Raw genomic sequence first — 23,416 nt, 5'->3', positions numbered from 1 at the left:
GATAAGTTACTCTGCTATGTATGCATAATGTGTCTAAGATAGATTTAAAATTAGTGAAAAAGATTTTTGTATGGTTTCTTGAACCCTTCTCAAAACACCAAGCTTAATTTTAAAATAAATCTGAGCAGTATTTCTATATGATCTTTTCCCTTGTGAAATGAACAACACAGTCTGTTGTCAAAATTCTTTCCTTACAATGATTCACGAGCACCGTATACTCACAAAACTGCTGGACAGCAAGGCACTATCCAGACACTGTGACAAATCAAATGAAACACAAGGAAGACAGTGACCCTATTCTGCAGGGCTTATAATCTGTTCCAACACCGGGTTTTTATTTGATTTGTTTGATTGGTTAGAAAAATAAAATCACTCAAGTACATTCTTCTTTGAGCATTATGTAAATCATGACTCTCTTTTTAGTGTCATGAGCAGGAAAGACTTGAGTATGAATTGATTAGAACAACTAGGCACAATCATCACTGGAGCCTGTGTAATAAATAAGTACATGAGATCTAAAATAAACCTACACAGATCTCTGCAAGGAAAATGAAGAGGTGAGTTCCCCAATGAGAAGACAAACAATCAAGAAATCAAAAAAGGAAAACTTTTTCATTAATGATTCCAGGCAGTAGTGGAGCATGGTGGTGAAGATCACAAATGCTGGGGACAAACATGAGGGTCTGAAATCCCACAGCACTGGGTAGCTGTGACACTGATATTTCAGTGAAATTTTCTGCACCTCAGTCTCCTATCCATAGACTGGGGACAACCACAGCACCCATCTCCTAGAACGGTCTTAAGAATTAAGTTATTTTTTATATAAAAGTTTAAATAAAATACCTCAGATTTTAAATATTACCCCAAAAGCTCAAGGAACAAAAAAAACAGTGATAAATTGGAGTTCATCAAATGTTAAAAATTTGCTTCAAAGGACACCATCCAGAAGGTGAAAAAACAACAGAGAGGAGAAAAATTTTTCAAATTATTTATCTGATTAAGTATTTGTATCTTCAAATAAAAGAAAAAACTCCTACAACTCAACAAGAAAAAGAGAACTCAATTAAAATGTGTATAAAGTATCTGAAAATGTATTTTTCAAAGAAAATATACAAATGGCCAATAAGCACAATCAAACGATGTTCAATATCATTAGCTGTAAAAGAAATCAAGTCAAAACCACTAGGAGAAACCGCTTCACACTTACTACAATAGGTTATAATAAAAAAAAGGTGTAACAAGCACTAATGAAGACACAGAGGAAGCGGAGCGCGCAGCCCTTGCTGGTGAGGATGTAACACAGCGTGGCCACTTTAGAAAACAGCCTGGCAGGTCCTCAGAGAGTTGAACATTTGGTTTATGAATGACCCAGCATTTCTGCTCTCTGGTCACACAAGTAAGAGAACTGAAAACAAATGTCCACATAAAAATTCCTACAGGAGTATTCACGGCGCCATTACTCTTCACAAACAAAAAGCAGAAACAACACAAACGACTATCACCTGATGAATGGGTAAACAGTAGGGCCCAGATATACAGTAGAATATAATTCAGCAATAGCAAAGCATAGAGTACTGACCCAGGCCACAACCTGGAAAAACATTGAAAAAGTTACTCAGTGTGAAAGAAGTCAGTCACAATAGACAGTTCCATTTACATGAAATAACTGGTTTTACATGAAATGTCCAGCACAGGCAAATCCATAGAGAGAGAACAGTGGCTGCCTGGGGCTGGGAGAGGATGAGGAAGATGGGAATGACTGCTTGTGCATACAGGGCTTCCTGTTGGGGGATGAAAATATTCTAAGATTGTCTGCGATGCACAATTCTGGGCTTTGAGTAAAAACCGCTGCACATTTTAATGGGTGAATTGTATTAAAACTGTTAAGGACAAAAGCACCTAGGGCCAGAACCTTCAAATAGTAAATGCAAATTGCTAACTTTTATTACAGGAAGAAGAAACTGCCCTCAGCATGAAAGCAGGAGATCGGAAAATATGGGTTAACAGAATTGGACAAGAGCATTTCACTTGAAAGAGTTGCTGAGTGTACACGAAATATTCAGAAATAGGAAAATCAGCTTGACATCACGAAGAAGCATTCTGCTTCAAATGCAGATCAAGGATTCGGCAAGCCCAGCTGCTAGAAATAACCAGAGAAGAAACCTGGTTCTTACAACAAGCACCAGAGCCAACAAGGAAATGGTGGTGAGGAAAGCAGGCAGCCAAAAATCTGGAACAGTTTGCTACAAGTAATTTCTCCACTGAAACTGCCCACCAGCACGTTTACCACCATCACATCTGCCAGGGTTGTATTGCAGAGAAGAGACCAACTTCTAAAAGGCACAGGAAATGTTTACCAGGGAAGAAAAGGCTGCTGTCAGTCCTGGGACAGAGGCAGTGTGAGCAGAGGCCAGAAGGCTGCAGGTGAACTGGAGCAGACCTGGGGCAGGAAGGGACCACGGAAGAGCAGATCTCAATTTTCTACTCTCTCTCCCTCGGGTAGGAGAGATAAAGCCTGCATCCTTCTCACCTGGAACTGTGGGTTCTGGCTGGCAGAAGTCTTACGTACAGGGAATGAATACTCAAGACTCTGTGGAAAAAGTCACGAAAGAGAGAGGGCGTAGGGACCCAACTCCACGAGCCTCTCAAATGATCCCATATTTATTGTGTATAATCAAAGGAAAACGTCATTAACAGTTGTGTGATAGTAAGCAGGAACTTGGGGAAAGAAGGATGAGACAGAGATTGTAGAATCCACCATGAGTACAAAGGCTTAGTGTATCTTTAGGTAAGTCATGGGGTGAGGGGAATAAGATACATTCTTTAGACATGTGAATTACAAAGCAGACCACCAGACCAGCTAGGTCCTTGCTTGGGGGATAATAGAGTATCTAACTGCACACAAGCCCAGCCTTTATAGCTGTGGGCCTGGGTCATTGCTTTGCGATGAGCAGAGTGCTATCTAAAACATCATCTACGCAAGCAAAGCATTATCTCTGCTTTTTAAGGCAAGGAGACAGGAGTGAGGATGCACAGGCACTTGCTTGCAAAGCAGTTACTAAGCATACGTTTTCTTCTTAAATTTGACAGGCGGCTGGGGTCTGTTACAATTTGTTAACCCAATCATGGGCTCCCACATGGAACCATTATGGAGGACACCCTAAGGTGACAAATCCTGGCTCTAGGTCTTTTCCTGCCAGCTTCAGCCACTCTAGCAGAGTCTAGGCACATTCCTGAATAATGATCATACAGAACCACCCACACTGTTAACTCCTGGTGCTTGAAACTTAATTTTAGCTCTACACAACTTAACGTAGAAAAGTTTCAGAAATAAAAGATATTATATTTACTTTATATCTCATCATAGGACTGATTTTTCTGATTGCTCTAAGCTGCTTCTTCTTGGTAAAGCACCTAATTCTGCAGGTGAATTCAGTACTTTCTTTGGGCATAACTAGCCAGTTTGGGCTCGCTAACTTCTATTGGTCAAATACCGATACACATAATTGATTTCATTGTTCATCAATTTCAGCTGGGAGCAGAGGGAGTGTCACTCTGTTCCTCAGCCCAACCTCAACTCTTTATCATCAGCAACTCAGGACTCCGGAAACCAAAAAAAGCTTTTGTTTCCCTTCTACAGTTTCAACAAACCCAACAGGATACATAAGCCTGGAGAAAGAATTCAACACAAATGTTAAAACAAAAATCAATAAACCTGAAGCAACTCCACCTCCGAATCATGATACACAATGACATGAGATTAAGTGTGTCAGGCCCAAAGCATGGGTGAGCCTGACCACCTGATTTCTATTCTTCAAAGGAAGGAAAGTTTTCCTATTTTTTATTATCACTCTGTCATTGTTTCTGATTAAGCGAAAAACTAGTGTATGAAATAATTAAGCATTGAAATAACAGATTTTGTTGTATCAATTACAGAAGGCATTCAGAGGTGTTAGGAAAAACCACCTCTGTAAAAAATGCAAAATTTCTTCCACTGTGAAGAACACGTATACAAAATGCAACAGAGAATTCAAGCTCTTGTGGAGAGGAGCAAAAGCCACAGAATCAAAGCAAAGTCATTACTATGAGTCAACTCAAAATTCACTGGACAATCATGTTCAATGCATTCAATGAAATTTAAAGGCATACTGCAAACCATACACTTAATGATCTGCAGGCTAGAGGAAGAATTTCTCTCTTTAACAGACAAGAGTAATCAATAGGGTGCCCCACCAAACAAGGACCAAAGAACAATCAGGTTTTTAACAGTTATGATAAATCAGCATTTTCTAAAGATCAAAATCCAGAAATTTTAAACATTCATTCACACCACAATGAAACAAGCACTTAAAAAAAAAAAAACAAAATAAGCACATAGAACATGTACATAGATCAATGAGAATTTCTTGAGACGCTGGAAGAAACAGGCTATAGTCTTTTACTTGAGAAATAAAACTACTTTTAAAGATAAATGCTAAAACACATTTCATCATTCATGTTGCCTTGAAAAATCTGAGGCACTTGTATCTGATTAGAAAAGCAATTCTGAGTAATAGTGTGTTACAATTCAGAGCCAGTTTGCTTTAGAAGAAAAGAGAAAAGAAAAGCTACTGTTTCTCATATACTGCACAAAGTGTGAAGTGTCTCCCTGCCTCTTTCTCCTCCCGTTTTCTAAGCTCATGCTTCCCAACCCTTCTGAAACAAGTATGAGAACCTCTTATTCCCGCCAATATGCCAAATGACAAAAGAAAATCAATTTATTTGTGTAAGTATATGCTTAAACCTTGAACTGGAAGAGAAAGATATCAGAAGTCTATATGGAACTTATTTCTACATTCCTGAAATCACACACACAAACGTTCACACAGACACAGACACAGACACATACCCCCTGGATTACTGGGAAATTCACAAACTTAGGATTTCCATCTTCTAGAAGATAACTTTGTAGTTAGTTTAAAATACAAAACTGTCAGCTTTGGAAAGCCTTGATCACCTGCTAAACCATCCAAATATCAAAGAGACCCAATTAGCCTTCTCGGTAGAATGTAATTTCCCATGATGGCAAAACATACCCTAAAAAGTCCTGGATCTAAGTCTCGTGTTTATCACTAGCTATGATCGTTTTTAAGCACATTAACAGATTCAGAAACGTATGTCTCAACAGCATTTATTCTTATTGAAATAGTATACGTGTTCATTTGCCTATACAGAGACCAGGTCCCATGATGGAGTTTAAGAGCTATTTTGTGTATTGCAATATTTATTTTTAAGTGCAGAAAAGGAGGGTGGGTATTACTCAGTTGTAGAGCACCTGCATAGCATGCACAATGTCCTGGCTTCAGTCCCCAGTACCTCAAAAAAAAAATAAATAAAATAAGGGCATATTTAAAAATGAGTAAAGTTATAAAAAAATGCAGACTAAAAACCACTGCAATCTAGGAGACACAATTACAATAAAAAAAAAACAAGAGTTTCTGTCAATTATTGGCTATTTGCCAATCGCAGAGACAACCAGAAATCACACCTGATAACCATCACGTGTGATTCTCAGCAACCCTACTAAGTAGACACGGATGAGAAACCAGGCTCTGCAGATGAGGAGACGGAGCTCAGAGGAGCCGGGGACGCTGACCGTCCTGCTTCCCGTGACACCACATCAGCCCAGGGCAAGCGCTGACGGAGCTGCAATGAGGGGACACCCAGCTGCATGGAACCTTGGGGCACTGGGGAGTCCCAGAAAACACTAAAAACTGTTCAGTGAAAAACCAGCTCAAATATAATACACTGTGCCACATTCTTTAAACAGGGAACATGAGTGAGACCTTTTTGATGCCTCCGTGTCCTTTCTGCCATCGTCAGTTACTTGCCCTCACAGCGTGACCAGTGATGAACTGGACCCCATATGAAGCGCACTCAGATGGCAGAGCATTTGAAGCTGGTTTATGAAGTTTGTAAGACTCTGTCTGTGCCTCACACAGGCGGTCATCCATCACTTCTCACCGGTGTGGACGTACCACCTGAAATCACTCCTTTCTGCTTTTTAAAATCCCTTCATCTACTCCAGACTATTCAACAGCAAAGAAGCAGCTAAACCACAGACAGTGGACAGCTTTTCACCAAATTTCTTGAACAGCCCATCGGACTACCTGGAAGCCCTTTACTTTTATTAAACCCACTTCCAGGTACTTCATCATTTTCGGATTGGTGGACTTGGCCTCTGACTGAGCTACTCAGAGAGCTCCCAGCCTCACATCCGAGAGAGGACCCTGCTGTTGGGAGAAATCAGTGAGAAAGGCGTACATCCCCCAGTCATGTCTGCATGGCTAGAAGTGCCACAACGTGCTAAAAATTTATACCATCATAACCCCTGGGCTCCCATGGTCTGGTTTCACATTAACCAAACTCATGAGACACTGATGCAAGAAAACCAGAAATTTAACTTATTAATGTAACAGAAGATGTGAAACTATGAACCAGACTGCAATATCAGAGTTCAACCATGAGTATATGTTCTCCTCCACGGCCCAAACACGGGCAGGCAGTCACATGGCAAGTGTGGACAGAAGCAGAGCAGGAAGGATTTCTAGATGAATTCAATGGACTAAATTTCTGTTATACCAACAGATCTGCTGCCTGGAAAACAATTCTAATCACGGTGCACTCTTTGTGGACAGTTGCTGAGACACGACTGTGAGCACCTGTGTAACTCTCCTTTCCCTGTCCTTTCTGGGCTAATTGATGCACAGACGTACAGAAATCGAGGGATGCAGATACATCTAAACACCCAAAGCCCATTCTGGGAGCCACAATACCATACAGCCAGGGTTAAAATACTTGCTCTGCCACTTACTAGTTCTGTGACCTTGGTCAACTTACCCTCTGTGTGCCTCAATTTCCACACTGTAAAACTGGGATAACAATCAAACCTTCCTTACTCGCTTGTTGAGAAGATTGAAGGATTCATTTCTGTAAAACGCTCAGAAAAGAATGTAGCACATTTTGGGTGCTCAACAAATGTCAAATTAATATTACAGTGGTTTACAAGTCTCCTTCCTAATCATCTTCTGTGTTTCCTGGCTAGACTAATACCCAAAGGATATTCTTATTTCTCCTTTTATAAACTCATGGGATGCACCCTTCTGTTCCATCCCACCACCTGTTTAAACTGATGGAAGGGATACCTCCTCCCCACTCCTCTGGGCCATGCAGAGTGCTACTCCCTTCACAGCCCTGACGCCTGGCCCACAGCTAGCCCTCCTCACATTAACAGATTGAGTTGTGATTCCAGGGAGACAAGCAGGGCATGTGAAACCCTTCCTTTCCCTCCAGTGTTGACTACCCTAGGGAAGCACCCTGGATGCTCAGCTGCATTGCAGAACAGCCCTGTGCATGATGGGGCACATTCTCTCAAGGGAAGGCTTGCTGTGGCCCAGAGATACCTGGGACAGGGTGAGTCTCTACTTCTGGGACACAGTATCATGACACTCATTTATCCACAGCCCTGAAGTTCATGGAGAACGTGGCTTCATCAGTAACAAAGAAGACATTTATCACCTGCCTACTCTTTTGTGTCATCTCTCAGTTGGCTGCTGGAGACAACATGTGTATAAGTATTGGTTCCCCTTAGGCCCCAACATATATGAAGTAACAAAAATTTCTGTGGCTTAACGTTGGTCCAGGGCGACTGTGTAACAGTTCTGACTCTGCTGATGCTAAATTATGGGTGTAGGAATTATGGAACCTCCTCAAATATCTTTCATCATAAAATCAGCTTTTCTTATTTTCTTGTTTCTTTGTAATTACCAAAGACTATAAAATGATGGCTGCACACAAAACAGCAGCTAAAGTTTATGAGCTCTCTTGACATACCCACTGTGGTAAACATGTTACATAATTACTAATTCTCACAATTCTACAAAGCAGATATGAGTGTCCCCTTCTCACAGACGAGGGGAAAACTCAGAACGAGCTGACTCAGGATCACGTGGTTCAGTGTCAGCACGTGCAGGCAAACCCAAGTCAAGAAACTACACCCCATCATATATGTACCAAATCAACTCCCACCAATTAACACACAGCGGCGGGGTCAATACTCAGGGGACTCAACACACTTTTCAGCTTTATGGTGCTCCAGAGGCAGCTTCTAGCTGTTTTAAAATATCCCGGCTCACTGGTTTCTAACACTAGAAGAAAAGCCCGATTTTGCCATTGTTTGCACAGCAAGTCTGAAATGTTCACAGCGAGATAAAAGAATAAAACTATGATATAAGCAGAAAAAATTTTCCAGGCAGAAAGACATAATGGACGTTGTGCTATTCTGAAGCATTAAGCAAAGGAATCAAAATAAAATCACATTGTTTAAGCCTTATTTTACAAACAGAAAAATTAAGACTGTAAAAAGTTGCAACAGCGCCACCTATGGCTAAAAAGACCTTCCAGGTTGCCGGGAAACATGCAACACAAAAATTGACTGTAAGATGAGAAACGAGAATCAGATAACTAGAAGCTTATGTAGCATATACTGCACTTTGCTTCGGGGGGATGGAGGGGTATTCAGTATTTAATCTGATATTGCTAATACTCCTAAATATAAACAAAAGACATAGGCTCATGGAAGCTCATCTTAGAAGAGGAAAGAATCCAGTCCAGCCACTTCATTTTACACCAGGGGAGACTGAGACCTGAGATCTGTCCTCCTGGCAATCAGCAGCATAGCTCTCCTAGGTCTCATGTCTTGCACTGTAGTAAATACCAACAGAACTGTACTACGCCTATATTCATAAAAGTCACGTCTGTATTTTTCCAACAGTAGGTAATCTAAGTATCTTGCAAAATACTTCTCAAAGAGCCAGGAAATCATAGAAGGGTATTGAAATACAAAAACATTTATTTACATATTAAAACAGCATGAGCTTTATTCTCTCTATTAAAAAAGTGACATGTCAAATCAAAATTTTGAAATTTTAAAACCTGAAAAGAGTGCAGAAAAAAATCAAAATTTTCTTTAGTCACAAAAGAGAGGAGCTTATTCCCTGATAATAATCAATGTGGATTTTTCTAAACTTAATGGTTCTGGTCAGAATCCCGAGAAATTAAATATCTGATGGATGGTTACACGGCAACATGAATTCTGAGCTGTAACAATACACATTCTGTGTAAATAATCTTCAAGGTCGTCTGCTTAAGGCAATTTAAGTAGTCCCTGTCTCACTAGAATGACACAGATTTCATTAAAGCTTCATACTGCACTTAAAAAAAAACAATCCTAGTTACTTTAAGCCATAATAATGTATATCATATATATACATATTGAATATGCATCAGAAATAAGCTACCCTTTTTAGTATTCAGAGTTGATACTTCTAAACTATCAGTCACTGTGACAGCACATTTTTATTAAGCACCTCTACGGTGCTTTGTATACAAGGCGTCCAGCTCTCACAGTCAGACAAGGTAAACCATATTACTCAAATTTCACAAATGACGAAATATACTTAAGCCATGTAAACAACTAAGATATTCATCATCAGGAAAGAAAAGAGTAAGGATTTTACTTACAATACTCACTGACAAACTTTTCTTTCATACTAAGACTACATAAAACAAATTCAGTGTTTGGAAATTTTTCAGTAAATAAGCACCACTAGAAAAAACAAGTAACATCATTAGCAACAGTTGGACTTTCAAAGACCACTTCTCTCTTGCACAATAATTATTTTAAATGTTTTGTTTTTAGTTCTCACAAAGCACTAAATTAAAAAAATATTACCTTTAAAGTCATTACCTGAGAATAAAACATTTGTGAAAATGTACAATTTTAATTTATGCCACTCTGCCTCTCATTCTCACTGGTGTCTCTCCTTTGAAGACCTCATCAGGCTGACATAGCTAAAATCGGTCATTTATGGGCTCACAGGAGTTCGGGAAAACACTCAACGGGAAGCTGATTAGAGGAGCAATTGAGAATTCATCCTGTGCAGCCTGGATTCCTGCATCGAGCTAGCCACCGCCAGCTGCGTGTGATTTGGGGCAAGCTGACCCATCTCTCAATCCCTCAGCTACAAAAAAGGAGACACTGATACCTACAATCAAACACTTGCTATGAAGTAAAACATGAGCAAAGCATTTTAGCCTCAGTTAGGCGTCCACTCACAGCGAGTTTGGTCATTATGATGATGAGGATGGCTGTTAACAAATTAAGCATGACCAAACAGGAGAAATCACCTTAAAGGAGGAACATTCTAAGTCCATGAGCATTTCCTTTTGGATGGACTGCAGAATATTCTATAGATTTTTTTAATAAACCAAATTTTGTCCATTAATTGTAGATTTACAGGTTCATGGACAAGTCTCCAGAAAAATAATTAGAGGCCTCTAACCTCTGAAAATTAAGATGTAAATTTTAAAAAAAATCAGGGAAGAGATTATACCTCATTTGGGAGAGTATGTACTTAGCATGCATGAGGCCCTCAGTTCAGTCCCCAGTAACTCCATCTAAAAACTTTGTTTTTTAAGAAATAGAGAATTAAAGCAAAAGGATGGAGGAATACGGAAATTTTTAGAGACTCATCTCAGATTTAAGATGGGGAAGAAACCATCCAATTCTCAGAAGAAATCTTCAGGACTATGTAAACTGGATCTGAGATGTCTAGTCTTTTAACATTATTCATGAAATCATATTACCAAGTCTTAAAACTACCTGATAACCCACAGTGGTGATACTGATCATAACAGCTACGATCACGTATCGAGCTCCGGCTAGGACTGCTCTGTTCTGACATCTCTGCCCCTAAGGCCTCACCAGGCGGAGAGCACTAAATTCGGTCATTTATGAGCATCTCGTGTAAGTCCTCCATTTGTGCTTCTCACACTCCCCTCACCAGCTCCTCTGAGGGAAGCACTGTTATCATCTTCCCCACCCGCAGATAAGGCCACTGAGGCACAGACACTAAACCCGTTCCAGGCCACATTGGAATTAAAGGACGTCTGTATTTCTGCTGTTTTGCTTTTGACAAAGGAATCTGAGATATCAATTCAAAGCAGACTGTTAAATAATCAAGTCTGTCAGGTCTTCACCTCAAAGAGCAGATACTATAAATTCCTGTTGTAGGATGAGGCTGCCGCCACAAACTGACTCAGCTTGAAATTAATATCCAAGATGAAGCAGCGGATACACGTAAATATTCACGATTGTCAAGTCTGCCCACGGGTCTGGGCCCTTCACTGCCTGAAAGGGGGTGAAATCCCCACCCGTGTCTGGGAGGGAAGCGCGGCTCTTCCCGGGCTCACCCAGGCTTCATAGGCTATTTACCCCCACAGACTAGCCTCAACGGTTAAAAGCTCTCAAGATTTTTACACCAGGCAAAACTGAAAGACATTTCTGCAGATGGAGCAATTTCTCAGGCTTAAATTTATTTGCCTACACTCAGCCAGAGGGAGAAAAGAAACAGGACTCTACAAAGTCTCTGACCCTCACCACTCACAGGAGTAGAATGACCACAGCAGAAGATGGCCCTTCACATTGCAGGATGTGAACAAAATAAAGATGCCCCAACAACAGGCACTCCCAGACACAGCGCTCAGCAGTCTTCTGCACAATCACGGTTGTGCAGCCCTCAACACCTTCTATTTCCAGAACACTTCATCACCCCAAAAGAATCCCCCTATCACTAGCATTCACCCCGTAATCCCCCTCCACCCAGCCCCTTCCAACCATCACCTGCTCTCTGCCTCTGCATGTGCCTTTTCTGGGCTTTTCAGATCACTGAAATCAACAATATGTGGCCGTTTGTGTCTGCTTCCTTTCAATTAACATGCTGTTAGCAAGGCTTGTATATTTTGAAGTGGCATCAGCATCTCTTTATTTATTTTTTTTTTTGGAAACGTTAAAGATTATTAGAAGGTGGTAAGTACTATCAAAAAGAGTAGAATGGAGCATAAGTGATTGGGTTTCAAAGGGAAAAGTGTGGGTTGAACAGTCAGGGTGGACTTCCCAAAACAGGTGGCATTTTTCATTTTCCTCTTTTTTTTTTCTTTTTTATTCACTCTTACGTGTGAATAATGTTCCACTACATGGAGATACTACATTCTGTTCATCCATTCAGCAGCTATGTATGGACGAGGTCCAGAAGAATGAGTGTAAGGGATGACTAGCATGGATGGCATTTAAGCAAAGGGCAAAATGTGCTTTCAAAAAAAAGCCAACAAACAGAGGCACAAGGAAATTCAGTGCGTTTCTGAGCAAAGTGTTTGCTTGCTTCGGCAGGACTACCGTGCAGGGCTGGGGCGGATATTGGCAGGAATCACGGTGAGGGAGTCACCTGAGAAGACACCCCACTGCAAGCAGCTCAGCCAATCCTCCTCCCTCATCCTGTATTGTTAGAGCAATGTTTCTAGGTTACTCTTATTTCAATTAATAGCATTTAACTGCACATCTGATCATCACCATCAGACCACATTACCTCCAAGTCACAGAAAATCATTCACTGACCGGAGCAGCACCAGGACATAATGGTGATGGATTAGGGAGTCCTGCAGCATTCCAGCCTGCAGGCACAAACCCCACATGTGCCCTGGTGATGTCCAGAAAATAAAATGCATGGAAATATCTCACTGCTGGAACACGACATCTGCCCTCAAATTGCCCGAAAATCATCCTGGCAAAGCACTACTCAACCTTCTCAGTACAAAAAAAAAAAAAGCTAAGAAGGCAAATTTAGGCTCTTCCATTGAAAACCAGCAACCATCACTGCCAGTATCTGAGCTGGAATGCTCCTGACTTTGAAAACCACTGCGCAGTTACTTTTCAAACGTGAAACTTATATATATATCCCACGTAGATGATATTGCAGTAGGATTTTTCTTTTCAAAATTTCCAGTTGCAACATTAGCACAAGAAAGTTTATGTTTAGGCTTTAAAAAAAATCAATTATCCTCCATTTTCTTAATTTTGAACTTATTATTATTTTATAAATGGAGCTATGGTGCGTATTTAAAACCTTTTGATTTCTGAAAACAAGACCTTTATGACCTCACTATTTCAGAGCAAACTTTAACGATTCTTTGAGAGGTGGGGCCTGGGGTGCTCACTAACAGCTCTTTAAATACTGACAAGGATGTGCTATTAAGTAATGCAAAGGCTCTAACTCCACATTAGCTCAGAAAGCAAAGAAACTACACCAAAGACTTCCTTAAATATTTTATATATTCCTATTCTTTTGAATATTAAAGCTCTTAAAACATATGATTTTTTTTGAAAAAGACAACAGCTGTAATAATTTTCCTCTCACCAAGAAAGCAATCTTTATCAGGAATAAAAACCCCTATGGAAATCGAAATGACAGGACGTTTCTAACTAAGTGAACATCCAGATCTGAACACAAACCTAAATCCTATCAGATCTCACTCGAAGGAGCTCTACAAAGGCCTGGGCAACCCTGGAGATTAGCTCTTTTGTTCCAAATGTTGGCTGAGCTAAGATCATCACACTAGGCAGGGAAGGAGAGAAGAGGAATGTCCACCTGGCAGCCTCCATCAGTTTTCTTCCAGCAACAAGGTGCCTCTAGGGCAGCCCCGCTACAAGTCCCCCATAAGGAAAGCCGGCATCCACACTGCCCCTGCCGTCCCCAAGTAGCCCCGAAGCCCATATCCCAGCCTGTGAATGGTCTTCAAATGATCCCCCAGTTGGTGGCACCCTCCACCTCTTTCCCGCTACACACACACACAAAGCCACGACAGCCTTCCCAAAGCACAAATTTGGTTACATCAACCCCACTTCAAACAGTTCAGAGGCTCCCTGGTAGAGTTCTAGCCCCACCCCAGACCCTGCTCGCCCAGCCTCATCTCAGTACATAGGTCCCCAGTGACCTCAGGAGCCCCCTGACCTGCTCCTACTTCCCACTTGCCTCCAGGTTCATTTTGACTGTTTCCCAAGGAAGCCTTCCCTCCCTCCAACCTCCACAATTTGTTCCTCTCTTCCTAGAACATTCTAGGCTAAGTCAACTTCTGACAATGCTAAGCTCTCAAGAAGCAAATACATTTTGCTTATTTATGTGGCTACACTCTCTCTCCCCTAGACTCACTGAAGTGCACGTGTTATGAATAAATGAATGACGGGTTGGATCTCAAAGGGACAGACATACCTGCTCTCGCCCGTCCCGACCCTTTTGTCTGTAGTATATCAGAAGTAAAACCAGAAGTACCTTTCCTGAGGGTCGCTTCTGTTGACACCCTTCACTGCCTACTGTGTCAGTTCTAGTAAAACTCAACTTCTTCCAAAGCCCTACACCCCGGACTCTCTCCAGTGTCCTCCCCAGCAGGGGCTCCCTCCACCCTGGACCGCACAGGGCACTCTCCCCGGGTCCCCACGCCAAAAGCCTCCAGGCCTCTGCCCGGGCTGCACCTGCGACCTGAGCCACATTCTTGACTCCTTCTCCTGGCTGACTCTTACTCTGTCCTCACAACTGAATGTACAGCCCATTTCTTCCAGGAAGTCCTCTCTGATAATGTCCTTTAGGTCTTGACTGGGCTCTATCAATAGCAGCAGTACATGGTGACCAACTGGGTGTTTGCCCGCTCCTTTGAGACCACGAACACTTGGGAACCACGTGGGAAGGAGTGAGAGATTACAAGACAGGTGGGGGAAGCAAAAAGCAGAAATCACAGCCCAAGTCCCAAATTCAAGGATACTTTCTCAGAAAAAAGTATAAACTATTTCACACGTGTGCAATTTGGCTACTATTTTTGTGGCTTGTGGACAGCAAGAACTTGGTGTTCTAGCCCAAAACCCAGATTACATGCAAAGAAATGTATATATTCTTATCCAAAGGAAACCAGAGCTGCTCAACAACAGTTTTCAGTTAGAACTGAAAGGAAATTTGATAAAGGCAATCTCTCTCTCTCTCTTCTTTCTTTTCTGGAATCATATAATTTTAGAAGTATTTGCGTGACTAACAGACGTCTACAGCCCGTGATTCTGCACTGAAGTGTTTGGGGCTGAGGAAGCCCAGATTACATTCACTCTGTAAATGCAATCACACCAACACACTGATAGGTGCCGTGAGTGGTGGAGCTGATGTTCCAAAGCAGGCAACATTATTCTGTAAGAGAACTCTAAATAGAAAGTAAGAAATGCAATGTCCTGTACTCAATTTCATTTGCTATATGGGCCATTAACTGATAGTATATTTTGACTAATGAAACCCAAAATTAAATTGTCAACGTCAATTTTCTTCATCTGACCGTTTTATGCTAACATCGGATATTAAACTCTCACTCCATATGGAAAGCTCAGGCCTATGCTGCAGCACAGATACATCCCGAGGAAGAAAGCCGACCAAGGGAGAACTGGAGAGTTTCCCTTCAGAAGCTGCAAAGTCTGGTTTTGCACCTGTACACCATTTGCAACCACGTCATCATCAAAGGAGTTAGACGTTACCTCTCTGGGGCGAAAATCACTGCGTGCTTCAGAACCATCAAAGAATGCTGAGCTTTGTGAACCAGTCCAGAGGCGCTTAAATCATACTTTTTCTGAAAGGCTCCAAAACTGACCCACTTCACCATTCCAGGTATAACAGGGAAGTACTGGAAACAGTAGAGAGAACATGCCCTTGAATTCTGACAAGGCCCTGCTTGAATCCTGCTACATCATTTACTAGTCACTAAATGGACCAATTCTTTAACCCCTCTGAGAAGGCTTCCCAATCCCCAAAAGGGGGCTGTCAGCGCCCACCTGGGAGGCATGGATGTGAATGCAACACGCAAGTAGGGCGGCCGACTGGTACCTGACACGGGGCCTGGCTAGTTTCCCTCGGCTGCCCTTTTCCCCCTTTAAACTTGCACTGTTCCCCCGGTAACGATCAAGCCCCCGGAACAGACTGCCCGTATCTTCTGTGTATCCCTGGATACATGCCTTACCCTTAGGAGGCCAGAAAAACAACTGCCTCCTCCCAAGTCACTAACAATGTTCTTAAGAGTCTGGGTATTTTTAACTCTATTTTTCAGGGAGACTATTCCAGAATTTTGCAAGCACCATTCTCCAGGTTGGCTCCCCTCCCAGTGCCCATCCCTTCTCACCTCAGATCCTCTGTCTGACTGCCTTCTGTTCATGGGAAAGCGAGTCCGGTAAGGTGGGGCTCCCTAGACCTCCCTCCCTCCCTCACAGGTGATTGTGACTAACTTCTCCCCATTCCTCACTGCAACTCTAGCATCTGAGGAGTCTACCCTCCCGTACCCTGCAGACTCTGCACCTTCCCAAGACGCACACGTGGCCACGACCCTCCCTTCAGATTTCTTCCTGGCTGGCCCTGCCCAGCCCCTGGCCCCTTAAGGATAACTGGCATTGCTTTGAAAATGGCAAACGCCACTGACTGACACACCAAAGCTGTATGGTCTGGGCTTTCCTCCAACCAAGACACAGCCCTGACCCCCCTCAGCCTCAGTCTGCAGCTCTCGAGATGATCTAATTCACATGTAAGGCTGTGAACACCAGCTAAGAATGACGACTCCCAACGTGTATCTCTAGTCCGGCTCCTTCACCTGAGCCCCAGGCTCATTGACCCGAGTGCCTCTTTGAAGTCCTAATTTGGATGACAAATGGCATCTTAAAAATGCCTCATGTCCACCATTTACTCTAGAATTCCATTCCTGGCAGGTATCTCCCAGACTCCCCATTTTAGTAACAGCCTCAGCACCCACCGAGGTGTCTGAGGTCATATTCAATTTCCACTGTTCCCTCCCCCAGGCCCTGCCCTGGAATCAGTCCTGTTATTTCCATCAATAAGCCCATCTCAACTGTAGTTCTGTAGGGACCATGGCCGGAAACACACAAGCTCACAGCATGGTGCACTAACAGTCCTCCGTAGGGTGCTCCCTGGAGGGGGAGGCATCTCCTGCTGCTGTTCACCTCAGAAGGCAGTGGATTCTCACACAGGATGTCCAGGAGAAGGGACTCAAGGTTCTCCCATGGTCTGAGCTTTGAAGGGCCCGAGGTCTGGGGGAGCTCCTAATTAGCAGACACACTTGCCAATGAGCAGATGAGGATAGGGGAATCCACGCAAGGCTGTTATCACTTCAACTCATGGGCTCTCAGGAGCCACAGGAAAGGCCTGTGTCCAGTGTACAGCCCAGCCATCACAGATCCCAGCCTGCATTTGCCAACCCGGACAGCCTAGACTCCATCTACTTGCGACACTTACTTCTGTTCTGTTCCCCACCCAGAATGTGATGGACTCATTCAGATATTCTGGCCTGTCTCAAGCGAGACAAATTCAGTGAAAAATGAAGTGTCCACATTTGGACCAGAGCATGAAAGGAGAAACAAGGCCTCATGGTCAGCATGATGGTGGTGGCCAAACCCTTCCACCGGGTGAGATGAACCATGGTGAGGGTGAGAATCCAGGGTCCTAGGTCGGCCAAATCATCTTCCTTCACGGTTGTCTGGGGTTTGGAGACTGACTACCACAAACTAACGACACGGCTGTCAGTGGTGGATGTCAGCTGCAACAGAAACGGATTCAACTCTTTACTGCCAACATGGGTTAAAAGTAAAGGCCGGGGCAGGGAGGTCTGCACGGCTGCTGAGGCAAACCACAGACCCAGCTCTGAATGCCCACTGGCTGGAGCAGAGAGGAAGCTACGGCCCTTTTAGCTGTCCCTGTGTCCAACAGATCCAGGTGAGCCAGCTACTTAGGAGAAGGTCATGTTGTCCTGATACCCAGAAAAACCAGCCTCGTAAAGGGAACAAATAGTGTCATGGATTTTAGACCCAATTCTGCCCCTTTATGAAGGCAAAGTAAAGTAAATGGCACGGGGAAGTTGAATGCAAAAAAAAAAAAAATTAAAGAACCAAACGGTGACCGCTTCCTCCAACAGCGTCCCCTGCAGCTGTCACCTCCGTGGCGGCCACTTCCTCACCAGTGACCGCCGGCCAGGAAGCGCCGTCATGCACGTCACACAGCGACAGCCAGGAACCGCGTGCCGAGCACGTTTGTGTAAAAGCAGGAATCGAGCAAAATGCTGCAGAGTTTGACCTTACAAGTTTAAATACTCCATGAAAAGAATCCCTGAGCACCCGACAAAATCAATTCGCATCTTACTTCTTCAAAACAATCAAACAAATTTAATAAGGGCGCATTTGTCACCAAATAAAAGGAGGACCAAACATGTTCCTCAAAAGCAAGGATTTCAACAGGTATCAAACACCAGTGGGTGATGAGCTAACAAAGCAAATATTCCAAAAAATTAGACAATAAAAAATGACTAAGATAATAGATGGATCAAAACAGCTGTTAAGTTGTTGCTTTTTAAAGTGATGGAGACTGTACGGAGGGCAATCTGGCTATTTCCAATGCAGGGTGTGCACAGCCCACATTTTCAGAAGCAACAACATGCTCACTGGGCAGTACAAGTGAAAAAGGAGTAAAGAAAAAGGAAAAGAGGAACAAGAGAAAATTAGAATCACACAAGAATAAAAATGATTTTGACTGCATGTACAAGAATTTATGTGAGTGTGTGAGGCCAGGGACACGGGGATGGTGAGGCCCAACCTCACCTCCTGCTCAAGGGAAAGCAGGGGCCTGAGGGGAGCGGCGCTGCCGGGGGACCACAACGTGTTCAGCTCCCCTAACCAAAATTCGACCTACAAGCGTCTAGGCAGCTTTTGAGCTACAAATTGTTGTCGCATTTCAGTCTGGACCGTTTTACTCACTTCCACCAAGAGTAGCAGGAGAGAATGAGGCTCTGCTCCTGCACCAAAGCATTGTTTAAAAAATTAATGACTGTGGAATAGTAAAAGAAACAATGGAGTAAAAGTGACTGGAGGAGAATGTGCTTGACCCTAGCTCACTGGCCGCGTTATCTCAATGACGTTCAGATGCTGGCTGAGCCCTTATGGTACCACAATAGACAGACCCACAAGGAGGCAGGTTCAATGCGCTGAACCACTGTGGGCTAAGTACACATCCGGCTACTCCGCCAAGTCCCAAGGGCAGACTTCAAAAGGCAAAAACAAGCTGGCATTCTCTGGTGGGTCTGCAGACTCAGAGACAAGCATTTGTTGAGCAAAAATGTCACCAGTGCCTCCTATGACAAAGAAGTGGCACTGGCGTGGGGGCTGGGGCAGGGCTCCAGGCTTCCACTGCTCACTCACCACTCTGTCCAGGGGTAGAAGGTGGTCCCTGCTTAGGTTTCGCTGATGCACCTACCTTGACTAATGTCTGGGGCCTCAGCAGGAGTTGACAGGTGAGGTGAACAGAGCCAGACTCTGTGTAGCACAGTGCTGGGAGCTATGCCCTCAGCAGTGCCCAGGCTCCTAAACATGTCAACTCATCTCCAAGAAGCAGATGGGGAGTGCGGGCATGTAGATCACAGGGCCCTGTGAGGACAAGTACAGATCATGGCCACGACATGCCTCTCCTCTTCCTTAAGCCATAGAGGTATTTCCGGGGAGGAACAGAAAATTCATCCAGAGCCTGCTAGGTGGGCTCTCGCAGGTGGGACTAGTGTCCCCTGTGCTTCTCACTCACAGGGCTGGTCTAGACATTCTTTTTATTAATTCTCTAGCATCTTCTCCTCCAACTTACCAACAACCAGAAAGTAGGATCTGATCTTAGGTAAGTTCAAGAATCACAGAGCACCACCTCCAAAGCGGGCCCGGTAGCACATGCCAGGTCTTCTGACCGCCACCTGTGGGACCACCATGAGCCCTCTCCAGACTCAAGGACCGAGGCCGTAGGCCGTGGGGACACAGCTTCCCTCACTCAGGCCAGCAAAGGGGGACCACGTCTCGGCAAAGGCATCTCACCCTCTTCAGCCCGAGGGACAACACGATAGATATATGGGGAAACAGAGCAGAAGGTGGGGGGTAGGCAGCCCAGAAGAGCTCATCTGTACTTCCGAGGCAAAGTGGGGCCATTGACTTAATCACAGGGACAAAGTGGGAATGAACATTTCCCTGCTCTGTCCCATACACCGTGATACGCCTTTCCCTGCATAAGGAGTTCATTAGGAAGTCCCTGGCGGTGTTTCTGATGTCCTAACTTGGCATGGTGGCTGTCGGGCAGGAAGAGACGGCCTGAGCTGAAAAGGTGCTGGGCCTGGGAGGCAGGTGACAGCGGCTCCAGCCGCAGCTCAACCAGCGCCTCGTTCTGCCTCTCGGGGCTCAGCATCTCATCTATAAGCAAAGGGATGAGCATGTACCAGGACAGGCTGCCCAACAGAAATGAAATGAGAGCCATGTAAAGAAAGTTTCCCAGTTGCCACGTTTAAAATTTGAAACAAAGAAACAAACCAACAAACAAAAAACAAATACTAGAATGTGATTTTAAGAACAGATCTTACTTAATCTACTGTATGTAAAATACTATTATTTTGACATGTAATCAATATAGGAAGTAAAGAGATAGTTTATGTACTTTTACTAGACAAGCCTCAGCGTCTGATGTGCATTTGACCTACAGCACATCTCAGCTGAGTCCAGCCTCCTCCCCAGTGCTCCTAGCATCAGTGGCTTTGGCTACTTTATTGGACAGCAACTCCAGGGGTCCCACCATGTTCCTGGCTGTAAAGCGGGAGTAAGTGTCCACACTAACCCTAAAAGGATCTCTCTGAAATAAAGGCGGATTCACTTTGAAATGTCTGGAAACCGGCGGGCTGCACCTCCATCCCCCCTTGGCTACAAGATTGACTTCTTCCTTGCTGATCCCTTTCTGGATGTAGGGAAGCAATCCAGCACACAGCCAAGGTGGACTGGCTTCCAGGTAAACTTACCTGCTGTCTGTGTCCAGTCCCATGAAGTCCTCCTTCTCAAACGGGATGCAGGGGAGGGGGATCTTGTCCCCAGAATTCTTGGGGCCACCATCCAGCCACTTGGACTTGAGCAAGATGAAGAGTGACTCAGTGAAGTCCTCGATCCTCTTCTCCACCACCCTGCAGTACTCTTAGATTGAAGGCAACGTCGGTGCGCGTCTGCTCGGCTACCTCCCCATGCTGCACAAAGACAAAAAGCTGAGAGTCATTAAGCGATGTGCCATACAGCTCCTCTGCATGTGGAGCTTCTCGAAGGCCTTGGCAGAGAGACATTCGGTAATGGTGACAAGGCCCACGACCTTGGGGTGTTTCTGGAAGACGCTCCACCGATTCTCGGGCACATAGCGGTGCCTGTAGTGGATACAGAGTGTCCACTGGGAGCCACAAGGGCTGATATGGCACACCGAGGTGAGTAGCTGATAGATGCAAAAGAAATTCTCCTCTGAGATGATCTCTATGGATTGGACCACAACGGGACGAGTCTGGTGGTCCTCAGCACACTGCATGTAGTCAGGGATGCTCATGTTGCAGGCCCTGCCGAGAGGGGAGAGGAGATCGAGGTACATTCTCTGCTGTGTGCTACGGGCCCATCTGGGTTGCGGTGACCTGGTGTGTACCAGCCAGAAGACAAGGGAAGCCAAAGCAAATCCAAGGGTACAGTTTGTCCTCAGAGTCTGCATATGGCTACTGTAGCTCGATCACATTACCCAGCTTTTGGTCTAGGCTTCCTGCCTCTGCAGAGAAAGGTCATTTCTTATTTTCTATTTCCAAGCACCTAGCAAGGCCCTGATGCAAAGTCACTGCTCAAAAATGCTGAATAAAGAAATGAACAAAGGAAATGCTTCCCCAACCCCCTTCAGCAGAATATAAAGAAAAGGACCACAGTAGGATCAAAAGATCTGGATTCCTATTCAATTTATTTGAACTCCTAAGCTTCCTAATAATGGATAAGAAAACTTGCCTTGGGGTAGAGGGTACTGTTCATTGGTAGAGCATATGCTTAGCATGTACGAGGTCCTGGGTTCAAACCCCAGTACCTCATTTTAAAAATGAAACAAGTAAATACACCTAATTACCCAGCTGAAAAAGTATTTTTTAATTCAAAAGTCAAAAAACACCTTGCAATTGACACAACATTGTAAACTTGACTATACTTCAATTAAAAAAAAAAGCCTTGCCTTACAAGAATATATCTGGATTACGGATGTTTGAAAATGTAAAATGCATAGGGTACCACCTGCATAAAAGGAGGTGACTGTACACATGTTCTATCCCTCCTTTATGAGTTATACTTCCTTTGGGGGGATTATAACCTCTCAGAGCTAATTTTCTCAGATTAAAAAATATAAACATTACCTGATTCTCAGTACTGCTGAAGAATCAGATAAATCTATGAAAGCATCTGACCCACAGAGTTTACTCAATAAATGTTTGTTGAATGAATGAATAAACAAGCAAAGTGAATGCTGCTCCCTGCCACAAACCATCATAATGGTACTGCCTGGAAATCCCAAGCCCACGTTCACCCGACTCTGCATTAACAATGTGGGTGACCTGGACAGGCCTGTGTGCTTCTCGAAGCCCCAGTTTAATCGTGAATAGAAATAAGGGCAATAACACAAACCTCAAATTGTTAGTGAGTCAGTAATGAATTGTACCCCAACACTGCAAGATGGAACCATTAAGAAAACTGGGCAAAGGGCCCATAGGCCCTCTCCATATAATCTCTTACTACCACATGGGAATCTACATTACATCTCAAAATTAAAAGTCTAATATTTTAAAGAGGTTATCGAGGTTAGGTGAGCTCACTGTCTCAAATAAGGAACACACAGTACAAATAGGACAATGCCCAGCCCATGAGATACACTCAGTTAACATTCCCACTGAGCCCACTAGTCCCTCCAACTTCAGAGCAAGAGGATGGGTCCTCGTGGCAACAGGCCACAGCACCTGAAGCTAACAAAGCTAATGGTGTCCACTTAAAAGAGCCCCTGTCACCACCCTTGTTCTAATTTTCTATTTGTAATTTTTTTCTTTTCATTAAATTGGAACTCCAAATTGCATAGAATTCTTACCAGATATCATGATGGCAGCCCTTCAAAACCTGACCAGAGAGATCATGATGGCAGCCCTTCTTGGTGAAACAATAAAATGAAAAGCCATTTCCACAAGACCTCTGTGTAAATCTACTAGGGAACTTCATCCTGGACTGAGGAAGAGGACTGGGGAGTAGGGGGTAAACTGGGACACGGAGAAATATGGGCCACCTGTCCCACAATGGACTTTAGACTCACCCTCACCCTCCAGGAACGTCTAAATACACACAGACAGAGTGCTATGGACAAGAATTTTTTTTAAACAAATCCCTGAATCCCTAGCAGATCTTGTTTCTACCGAGACACAAATGTCTTATTTGTATAATGTTTCACAGAAGCCTTAAAATATTATCACCCCAACTTGGCACATCAAGAAACTGAGGTAGAGAAGTTTATCACATTCTACAAGATTAGAGAGAGGCCACGTCAGACACCGTATTTAAATCCAAGTCCCTGCTCCGTTGCTCACACTAGAAAGTGTCACATACTGCCTCTTTCCTGCCCTCTCC

The 23,416-nt window shown here is 43.7% G+C and overlaps 1 protein-coding gene across 1 annotated transcript in view; it reads right to left on the bottom strand.

Moving 5' to 3' along the window:
* Nucleotides 1-23,416, bottom strand: part of LOC140688317 (uncharacterized) — a 141,632-nt gene that overhangs the window by 55,213 nt on the left and 63,003 nt on the right. The window contains exon 13 of the mRNA XM_072946941.1: nucleotides 20,770-20,988. The gene's annotated coding sequence lies outside the window, so the exon portion shown is untranslated. The remainder of the gene's footprint in view (nucleotides 1-20,769; nucleotides 20,989-23,416) is intronic.

Source organism: Vicugna pacos, chromosome 22 (assembly GCF_048564905.1).
Source record: "Vicugna pacos chromosome 22, VicPac4, whole genome shotgun sequence".
NCBI lineage: Eukaryota > Metazoa > Chordata > Mammalia > Artiodactyla > Camelidae > Vicugna > Vicugna pacos.
This window is presented reverse-complemented; position numbering and strand designations above follow the sequence as displayed.